The following is an 11,355-nucleotide window of genomic DNA, read 5'->3' on the forward strand; positions in this document are numbered from 1 at the left end:
CAAGGGTGGGGCGGCATCCCCCAGCGCCTTAGGTTTCCCAAGAAGTCTAGGGGCTGGAGCTTCTGCATAGGAGGGCCAGGCGTGGCCAGACACCAGCAGAAGGGACTTCTGAGTGTTTGTTGACAAGCATTTACGGGAGTCTCTTAGATGCCTTGCACCACACTAGGCATTGGGGATGCAGAAATAAGGAAGCTTCCCAGAAACCCAGGGTGTGCCTAGCCTGTTGGGAGGCTGAGACATGTAAGCAGGCTTGGTATGGGGAGTTCTCCAGCAGGGAGCAGTGGGTGCTGTGGGAGCTGGTTGGAGGGTCACCCAGCTCAGTCTTGGGGGGTCAGCATAGCCACCTGGCAGAAGGGAGGTAACTGAGCTGAGTCTTAGAGGCCCAGCTGGAGTTGAGAGCTGAGGGAAATTATGCTGAGAGAGTAGAGGCTGCGCCTCCAGAGCAGACCCGTTCCACCTTCCTGGAAGGAGACAGCTTCTGGCTCACAGGCGCAGGGCCGCCTCAGCAGGTCCGACTCCCTTAGATTGGCTCCCATAGAGACTGTTTGCCAGAGAACGCCCCTGGAAAGCAAGAGGGGTCGTCCTCCCCTCCACCAGCCCCTCGTTCCACACTTATTGTGGACAGAGCCTGCAGCACTTGGCACACTTGGCTTGCAGGACCCCGCCCTCACCTGCTTCCTCCATCACTCATTCCTCCTCATCAGAGGGGCCCAGGTCTCAGTCCTCTGTCCTTTCGCCTCTGCTTGTGCTGCCTCAGAGATCTCCTCCAGGCTCACAGCTTTAAATCCCACCTCTCTGTTGTTTCCCAAACGACTCCCCCAGACCCTTCTCCTAAGCTGCAGACTCATACACCTGACTTCCGGCTCAGCATCTCCATTTGGATAAAAACGGTGTTTCAAAGCAAAGTCCTTGTCTCACCAGCAGCCCCAAGTCTGACCTTTTTGTGGTCTTCCCCACCCTAAAGAGTACCTTAATTCTTCCAGTTCAGGCCCAAACCCTTGGAGTCATCCTTGATTCCCCCCCCCCTTTCTGTGACTCTCCATTTTTGACCTTAAATGGTTCTTTGTGACTCAACCTTCAAAATCCAGAATAAGACCCATCTCATTACTTCCCTCTAGTACCATGGTCCAGCCCCCATTATCTCACCTAGATATTGCAGCAGCCCCCTCGTGGATAGTCTCTTCTCGATGCAGCAGCCAGAGGGAGCCTGTTAAAATCTGTAAGACCACGTCCCACCTGCTCTCTTCTCACTCAGGTAAAGGCCAGGTCCTCACTGGGACCCACTAGGGTCTGCACAAGCCACTCCACCTTCTTCACCTCTCTGACCTCGTGAGAGATCACGCTCCCCTTGCCCACTCTGCTGCATCCTTACTGGCCTCCGTCTTCCTCAAACGTGCCAGGCAACCCGTGCCTCAGGGCCTTTGAACTTGCTGTTCCTACTTCCTCTAGATACTATGCTTCATGTGGTAGACAGAATAATGGCTCCCCAAAGATGTCCACATCCTAATCCCCAGGACCCATGAATATGTCACCTCATATGGCAAAAGGGACTCTGCAGATGTGATCAAATTAAGGATCTTGAGATAGGGGATTATTCTGATGGGAGATTATCCAGGTGGGCTCAATGGAATCACAAAGGCCTTTATAAGGAAAACAGGGAGGCAGGAAAGTCAAAGGGCAGGAGGTGTGATGACGGAAAAAGAAGTTGGAGTAATGTGGGGCCATGAGCCAAGGAAGTGGTCAGCCTCTACGAGCTGGGAGAGATGGGGCATGGATTCTCCCCTGGAGCCTCCAGAAGGAGCACAGCTCTGCCAACACCTTGACTTTAGCCCGCTGAGACCCGTTTTTGAATGCCTGCCCTCAAGAACTGTAAAATACTACATTTGTGTTGTTTTAAGCCACTGAGTTCACAGTGCCTTGTATGGCAGCAGCGGGAGACAAATACGCCTCGCTTCCCTCGGGTCATCACTCAGGGAAGCCATCCTGTTGTAACCTTTCAACATGATGGAATCTCTGCAGAAGATGAAATATAGTAGTGTACACCTGAAATGTACACAACCTTAAAAGCCAATATGACCTTAATAAAATTTTTTAAAAATTTTAACCTTTCCCCAAAGCTCCCTATTTCTCATCCGTTACTTATTTTTTTTTCCTTAGCATATACCACCATCTAACATATACATTTAAGTTGCTGTGTCTATTGTCTTATCCCGTAATTGGAAGGTGAGCTCCAAGAAGAAAGGAATTTTACCGTTGTTCTTGCTTATAGATGCGTCCCCAGGGCCTAGCAGAGTGCCCGGCACATAGTAGGTGGTCAGTAAATATCTGTGGCATGGATGATAGTAGGAGAAGGTGGCTGCCCTCGCAATACAACCTAGTGAATACGTCACATGTGCCCAGATACTTTACACACGTGTTTTTGTTCTGTCCTCACAGCAACCTGGTGAGGTCGGTGACATCAACATCCCCATTTTACAGATGAGGACATGAGGTGCCCAGAATTGAACTCAGGCAGCCTGATGCCAGTGCTCACTCTCTGAGTCATGCTGCTGTTTCCTCCCTTTCTGCCCTGGAATTCTCAAGGCAGAGTTCTCTGGGGGAGAAAAGGTTGGGTCCAGGTACTGGAGGCTTCACTACTCAAAGGAGTAAATCACTAATGGTAAAATTATGCTCATCAATGAGGAAGAGACGCTAGTGTGGAGGGGTTTTTTTTAATCTTATTGAAGCAAAATTCACATAACGTAAAATTAGCCATTTTAAAGTGTACAATTCAGTGGCATTTATTATATTTTCAGTGTTGTGCAATCACTACCTCCATCTAGTTCCAAACCGTTTTTGTCACCTCAAAAGAAAACCCTATACGCATTAAGCAGTTTCTCTCCATTCCCCTCTCCCCTCAGCCCCTGGCAACTCCCACTCTGCTGTCTGTCTATAGGTAGACATTTACCCATTCTGGATATTTCGTATGAATGGAATCACACAATATGTGACCTTTTATGCCTGGCTTCTTTCACTTAGCGTGATGTTTCTGAGGTTCATCCATGTTGTAGCGTGTGTCAGCACTTCATTGCTTTTATGGCTGAATAATATTCTATTATATATGTGTGTGTGCGGGGGTGTGTGTGCACGTGTGCGTATGGATGTGCTTGTGTATTTTTTGGTGGGGAGGCAAGCTGGTGAATGAGATTTTGGAGACAGACAGTTGCACTTTGAATCTGGATCCCAAAGAGATGTAGCTGTGTGGTGTTAAGCAAAGGAATTCACGTCTCTGATTTTCAGAGTTCACCAAACAGAGATCAGACAACAACCTTGCAGGGCTATCGTAAGAATTAGACATACTGTGTGTATATAAGGTGCCTGGAGCATAGTAGGTAGTTTATAAATGGTAGCAGTGAAAATGACTATTCAATCAGGCACAAATTTTTTTTAAATCTTTTTAAAAAATTTTTATTGAGTTAATGATAGGTTACAATCTTGTGAAATTTCAGTTGTACATTAATGTTTGTCAGTTGTGTTGTAGGTGCACCACTTCACCCTTTATGCCCACCCCCTACCCCACCTTTCCCCTGGTAGCCACTAATCAGTTCTCTTTGTCCACATTTTTAAATTCCTCATAATGAGTGAAGTCATACAGAGATTGTCCTTCTCTATCTGGCTTATTTCACTTAACATAATTCCCTCAAGGTCCACCCATGTTGTTGCAAATGGGACGATTTTGTTCTGTTTTACAGCTGAGTCGTATTCCATTGTATATATATACCACATCTTCTTTATCCAATCATCTGTTGATGGGCCCTTAGGTTGCTTCCACATCTTGGCTATTGTAAATAATGCTGCAATGAACATTGCGGTGCATCGGACTTTTGGAATTGCTGATTTCAAGCTCTTTGGATAGATACCCAGTAGTGGGATAGCTGGGTCGTATGGTAGTTCTATTTTTAATTTTTTGAGGAATCTCCATACTGTTTTCCATAGTGGCTGCACCAGTTTGCATTCCCACCAGCAGCGTATGAGGGTTCCTTTTTCTCCACAACCCCTCCAACATTTTTTACTATTTGTTTTGCTATTTTTGTCATTCTAATGGGTGTAAGGTGGTATCTTACTGTAGTTTTGATTTGCATTTCCCTGATGATCAGTGATGATGAACATCTTTTCATGTGCCTGTTGGCCATCCATGTATCTTCTTTGGAGAAATGTCTGTTCATGTCTCCTGCCCATTTTTTGATCAGGTTGTTTGATTTTTTGTTGTTGAGTTGTGTGAGTTCTTTATATATTATGGAGATTAAGCCTTTGTCGGATGTATGACTTGCAAATATTTTTTTCCCAGTTAGTGGGTTGTTTTTTTGTTTCAGTCCTGTTTTCCTTTGCCTTGAAGAAGCTCTTTAGTCTGATGAAGTCCCATTTGTTTATTCTTTCTATTGTTTCCCTTGTCTGAGAAGACGTGGTGTCCGAAAAGATCCTTTTAATACTGATGGCAAAGAGTGTACTGCCTGCATTTTCTTCTACAAGCCTTATGGTTTCAGGTCTCAGCTTTAGGTCGTTGATCCATTTTGAGTTTATTTTGGTGAATGGTGAAAAAGAATGGTCAATTTTCATTCTTTTACACGTGGCTTTCCAGTTTTCCCAGTACCATTTGTTGAAAAGGCTTTCTTTTCTCCATTGTGTGCCCTCAGCTCCTTTGTCGAAGATTAGCTGTCCATAGATGGGTGGTTTTATTTCTGGGCTTTCAATTCTGTTCCCTTGATCTGTGCACCTGTTTTTGTACCAGTACCATGCTGTTTTGATTACTGTAGCTTTGTAGTATGTTTTCAAGTCAGGGATTGTGATGCCTCCAGCTTTGTTCTTTTTTCTCAGGATTGCTTTGGCAATTCAGTCTTTTGTTGCCCCATATGAATTTTAGGATTCTTTGTTCTATTTCTGTAAAGAATGTCATTGGGATTCTGATTGGGATGGCGTTGAATCTGTAGATTATTTTAGGTAGAATGGACATTTTAACTATGATTATTCTTCCAATCCATGTACATGGAATGCCTTTCCATCTCTTTATGTCGTCATCCATTTCTTTCAGAAAAGCCTTGTAGTTTTCGTTGTATAGGTCTTTCACTTCCTTAGTTAAATTCACCCCGAGGTATTTTATTCTTTTTGTTGCAATTGTGAATGGTATTGTGTTCTTGAGTTCTTTTTCTGTTAGTTCGTTATTAGAGTATAGAAATGCTACTGATTTATGTAAATTGATTTTATACCCTACTCTTGCTGTAGTTGTTGATTATTTCTAAAAGTTTTCCACGGATTCTTTGGGATTTTCTATATATAAGATCATGTCATCTGCAAACAGCGAGAGTTTCACTTCTCCCCTCCCTATTTGGATTCCTTTTATTCCTTTTTCTTGCCTAATTGCTCTGGCCAGGACCTCCAGCACTATGTTAAATAAGAGTGGTGATAGAGGACATCCTTGTCTCGTTCCTGTTTTCAGGGGGATGGCGCTCAGTTTTTGCCCATTGAGAATGATGTTGGCTGTGGGTTTGTCATAAATGGCTTTTATTATGTTGAGGTAGTTCCCTTCTATGCCCATTTTGTTCCGAGTTTTTATCATAAATGGCTGTTGGATCTTGTCAAATGCTTTCTCTGCATCTATTGAGATGATCATGTGGTTTTTATTCCTCAGTTTGTTGATGTGGTGTATCACGTTGGTTGATTTGCAGGTGTTGAACCATCCCTGTGTCCGTGGTATGAATCCCACTTGATCATGATGTATGATCCTTTTGATGAGTTGCTGAATTCTGGTTGCCAAAATTTTGTTGAGAATTTTTGCATCTATGTTCATCAGCAATATTGGCCTGTAGTTCTCTTTTTTCGTGCTGTCCTTGTTAGGCTTTGGTATCAGCGTGATGTTGGCCTCGTAGAATGTGTTAGGAAGTGTTCCATCCTCCCTAATTTTTTGGAATAGCTTGAAAAGGATGGGTATTAAATCCTCTCTGAAAGTTTGGTAGAATTCCCCAGGGAAGCCATCTGGTCCTGGGGTTTTATTCTTTGGGATGTTTTTGATTGCTGTTTCAATCTCTTTCCTTGTGACTGGCCTGTTCAGATTGTCTGCTTCTTCTTGACTAAGCTTTGGGAGATTGTAGCAATCCAAGACTTTATCCATTTCCTCTAGGTTATCCATTCTGTTGGCATATAGTTTTTCATAGTATTCTCTTATAATCCGTTGTATTTCTGCAGAGTCTGTTGTTATTTCTCCTCTTTCATTTCTGATTTTTGTTTACTTGAGCTTTCTCTCTTTTTTTCTTTGTAAGTCTGGCTAGGGGTTTGTCAATTTTATTTATCTTCTCAAAGAACCAGCTCTTTGTTTCATTGATCCTTTCTACCGCCTTTTTTGTTTCAATAGTATTTATTTCTGCTCTGATTTTTATTATTTCTCTCCTTCTGCTGACTTTGGGCTTTGTTTGTTCTTCTTTCTCTAGTTCAGTTAGGTGTAGTTTAAGATTGCTCATTTGGGATTTTTCTTGTTTGTTAAGATGTGTCTGTATTGTGATGAATTTTCCTCTTAATACAGCTTTTGCTATATCCCATATGAGTTGGTATGGCATGTTATCATTTTCATTTGTCTCCACGTATTTTTTGATTTCTTCTTTAATTTCTTCAATGATCCATTGCTTGTTCAGTAGCATATTGTTTAGTCTCCACATCTTTGTGCCTTTCTCAGCTTTTTTCCTGTAATTAATTTCTAGCTTTATAGCATTATGATCAGAGAAGATGCTTGTTAGTATTTCAATTTTTTTAAATTTGTAGAGGCTTGCCTTGTTTCCCAACATATGGTCTATCCTTGAGAATGTCCCATGCGTGCTTGAGAAGAATGTGTATCCTGCTGTTTTAGGATGAAGTGTTCTATATACGTCTATTAAGTCCAACTGTTTTAGCTTTTCGTTTAGCTCCACTGTTTCCTTGTTGATTTTCTGTCTGGATGATCTGTCCATTGATGTGAGTGGGGTGTTGAGGTCCCCTACTATTTGTTATTTTTGATGTCTTCTTTTAGGTTTGTTAATAGTTGCTTTATGAACTTTGGTGCTCCTGTGTTGGGTGCGTAGATATTTATAAGCATTATTTCTTCTTGATGGAGTCTCCCTTTGATCATTATGTATTGGCCCTCTGTGTCTCTCTTTACCTGCCTTATCTTGAAATCTGTTTTCTCTGATATAAGTATTGCAACACCTGCTTTGTCTTGTTTGCTATTAGCTTGGAGTATCGTCTTCCACCCCTTCCTCTGAGACTGTATATGTCATTGGAGCTGAGATGTGTTTCCTGGAGGCAACAGATTGTTGGATCTTGTTCTTTAATCCATCTTGCCACTCTGTGTCTTTTTATTGGAGAGTTCAATCCATTTACATGAGGGTGATTATTGATGCATGAGGGCTTAATGCTGTCATTCTGTCACTCGTTTTCCGGTTTTCCTGTGTTTCCTTTGTTTCTCGTCCTGAGTGTTTTAGCCTACCCCTTGACTTCTACAGTTTCTTATACTGGGTTTCTTAGCTTTTTCCTTATTTATATTTTGTGTCTCTGTTCTGTTTTTTAGTTTAGTGGCTACCCAATCAGGGACAAGTTTATCATTAAAACATTCTGACCTCAAGTCAGCCATGATCTTGGCTTCCTCGGAAGACAAGTGTGTCCTCAGCCCCCAGTCCTGGGAAACCAAGGTTAAGGGAAGGGTTCCAGAGCTGGGCTCTTGCTTGCTTTTGTCTTTGCAGAGCTCTTTATATTTCTAGTAGATTCTTTTTGTGGGGGGACAATTGGCCCTGAGCTGACATCTGTTGCCAACCTTCCTCTCTCTCTCTCTCTCTCCCCAAAGCCCCAGCACATACTTGTGCATCCTAGTTGTAAGTCCTTCCAGTTCTTCTAGATGAGTGGTGTGTAGGTTCACACCCAGGATCTAAACTGGCGAACCCCAGGCCGCTGAAGCAGAGTCCATGTACTTAACCACCTCTGCACCAGGCCAGCCCCATCTCGTAGATTTTGCCATCAGTTTTTCCCTTCCTCATTTATTCAACAGTGTTTCAAATCATGGGGATTAAAAGCTACGTGGCAGCAAAGGGGAGAGGAACTACCTCAAAAAAAATTCTAAATAAGTACATGAAAGGACGTCATTAGTCATCAGGGAAATGCAAATGAAAACCACAGTGCGAGAGCAGAATGACTAAAATCACCAAGACTGACCTTAGCAAATGTTGGGGAGGGTACGGGGTGGCTGGAGCCCTCATACGCTGCTGGGGGGAGTGTAAAACGGTCCAGCCACTTTAGAAGACTATTTGGGAGTTTCTTTAAAAAGCTCAGCATACACTTCCCTTATGACCCAGCATCCACTCGTAGCTGGAATGTGCACATCTCCTCGGGATGGGCAAAAACTCAAACAGCCCCGATGCTCATTAACGGTAGAATGGGTAAACTGTAGTGTATTTTACACAGTGAAATACTACACAGCACCATAGAGAAATGATCTCCTCTTATACACAATAACATGCATGAATCTCAAAACGATCATGTTGAGTGAAAGAAGCCAAACGTGCCCACAGCACACAAATAGCTATATTGGCTGGTTCTAGTCACAGGGAATTCTAAAATGACAAAACCAACCTGTGATGATGGAAATCAGATCAGTGGTTGTTCCTGGGAGAAGGGCTGACTAGGAAGGGGCATGAGAAAACTTTCTGGGGTGACCAAAATCTTCTGTGTCTTGATATGTGGTCATCAAAATTGATTGCTTAAGATTGGAACATTTCACTATGTGTAAATTACATAAAAAATAAATAAATAAAATTTATATAATAAAACATTTTACTATGGGCCAGGCACTAAGCTGTATACTTTGTATACCTTATGTCATTTAACTTGTCAGCAAATCCCATGGGGTAGATGTTATTGTCTCTGGTTTACAGATGAGAAAACCGAAGCTCAGAAAGGTTAAGCAACTTGCCTCAGGACACACAGTTAAGCAAATGAGATTAGAACCCATGCAACATGACTCCAAAGCTCATGCCTCAAGGCTCCCCTCTTCTCCCTTAACCCATTTTCTTCCCTAAGACTTTACAGATGGGGAGACTGAGTCTCAGAGAGGGCTGGAGACATGCTCAATGCCACTTAGCTCTTTGGAATCAGAATGGAACTAGAACCCAGATCTCTGGAGCTTTCTTCCTGCATCATCCATCCTCACTTGGGCACAGAGGTCAAGCTCACTGCTACTTGTGCTCAGCTTGGGGTTGGGAGCTAAAAGTACAATTTTTAAAGAGTCGAGCATAACATTCATACCGTAGAAGACCCAGACACGGAACATAGACATCCTGTGCCTTTAAAGTGAGAGACAGCTTTCCGCCTGTCTCTGCGCTGCCCGAATAGCCCACCAGGCTCTTCTGTGAGATGTGCACGGTCACCGTTCCCTCTCCTGCGGTTAAACCGTGCTGCCCCAAGACCCCTCCAGCCTCACCAGCTTCCTCTCTCCGTGTCTTCTTGGGTCGCAAGATGTCCAAACCCTCCAACGCTTCCAGCAAGCTTCCCTCGGCTTCAGTTGAGGAGCAAGCCTGCGTTCCTCGTCCTCCCCTTGATAGGCAGAGTTCAACGTGGATTCCTGTCAAGAACAACACAAACAGCCAGCGTAATCTGGTTTTAACTCACATGCCATCAGTCAACGTTCAGAGAGGCTGCTGTTGGCTTCGGCCCACCAGGTTGTTTAAAGAGCAGCCTTGTCTTGGGTGTCCCGCCATGTGTTCTGGGAGAATTTGGCTCAAACCATGAGAGTTTCCTCCCAAAAACGCTTAGCTCTCTGGGAGGAAAACTACATACGTCCCAGCTCCTTTGGCCTCTGTCCGCCAAAGAGAAACTTCATCTTAAAGTTTCTTTGTCTTCTCTTTAAAAGTCGCACAGAATGTATTCCGTGCTCTGCCTTTTCTCTGGAACCGGCAAATGGTGCTGTGGATGAATCACCCTGCTTTTTGGGAATGTTTTGCTCCAAGAGCTCCAGGGGGGTACAACCAGTTGATAAACAGCCTCTCGAATGATCTGTCCTCCCGCCACCTCTGGGCCGGGGGCCTGTGCGTTCCCAGAACTGGACCGCGGCTGAGCTTCCAGAGGCTGCTGGGGCCAAGCCGGCTTCGCAGATGAGGAAACCGAGGCTTCATCGTTTACAAGGGGAGCTGTGGAGCGGGCGAAGGCCATCTGAGGATGACTCATCCCCACTGCTCCTGGCCCGAGGATTGTGCCTTTATCGCTCGGCTTCCTCCTCTGGAAAGTGAGGCTGTGAAGCCGGTTGCCCTCTTGGTTTCCTCTCATTCGGGGCCTTCTGCAATTACACGGCCACCTGGTAGGAGTGCCAAACCTGAAATGTGGCGCTCTGCTCTCCAAGCCAGACAAGGATCAAGGCCTGTGGCGCCTCACAAGGCACCAAGTGGCTCAGTTCAGCCCCCACTCTGTCTAGACCCTGAGCCGGGCACTGGGGACACTAAGGTGGATCAATCTGCGAGGCAGGTGGACACATGGACAGATCCTTGTACTAGACTGTGGCAAGCCTGGTGATGTTATGCCAGAGGGACTGTGGGAATGCAGGGGAGGGCCCTAACCCAGCCTGGAGGAAGTCAGGGAGGGCTTCTCGGGGCAGGTGACAATGCCAGCAGATTAGCATCTGGTGACCCTGATGAAAGGAGGGGAGACCAAATGGCGTGAGACCTTGGGCAAGCCCTTTCCCCATTCTGATCCTGAGTCGTCCCAAAATACAGTTGTGGGGCATGGCTGACTCAGCTGAGAGCTTTGGTCTCCCCACTCGGGACTTCTGGGGTGGGGAAAGCCTTGAACAGTTTTTGAGCTTGGAGGGCGCCTGGTCCAGAGGCCAGGAGAGACTCTCCTTGTTCTGGCATTTGAGGCCTCCACCCTCCTCATCTCCGACAGGCCCGTAGTCCTCAGGGAGCATGGGAGCACCCTACAGCCCTCTCAGCTTGGACCAAGGCCCAGTTCGTGTGGGAACACCCTGCACTGAGAGAAGTGGCAATGAGTCACGCTCCCCTCCGTGACCCGGAGCCCTTCCTCCGTCCGCTGGAGAATTGCTGCCCGGGAGAGCTCTCAGCGCTAGCAGAGACCCAGGCACGCTGCCGGCTGGACCGTATCAGCAAGGAAATTATTCTTCTGAAGTGTCCATCTCTTTGGCACATCACTGGAGTCCCTGAGCCCAGATGGGCAGGGCAGAGTCTTGGGATCCTCAGTCTCCCTTAGCTGCCCCTGTCTCTCTCCTGCCCTTACCAGCCAGGCTTGGCCCCTGGAAAGTGTGAGTCCCGCTTGCTCTTTCTACCTCCTCTGCTCCCATTCCCTCCAGACCTCCTG

This window comes from Equus asinus, chromosome 15, assembly GCF_041296235.1.
Source record: "Equus asinus isolate D_3611 breed Donkey chromosome 15, EquAss-T2T_v2, whole genome shotgun sequence".
NCBI classification, from domain to species: domain Eukaryota; kingdom Metazoa; phylum Chordata; class Mammalia; order Perissodactyla; family Equidae; genus Equus; species Equus asinus.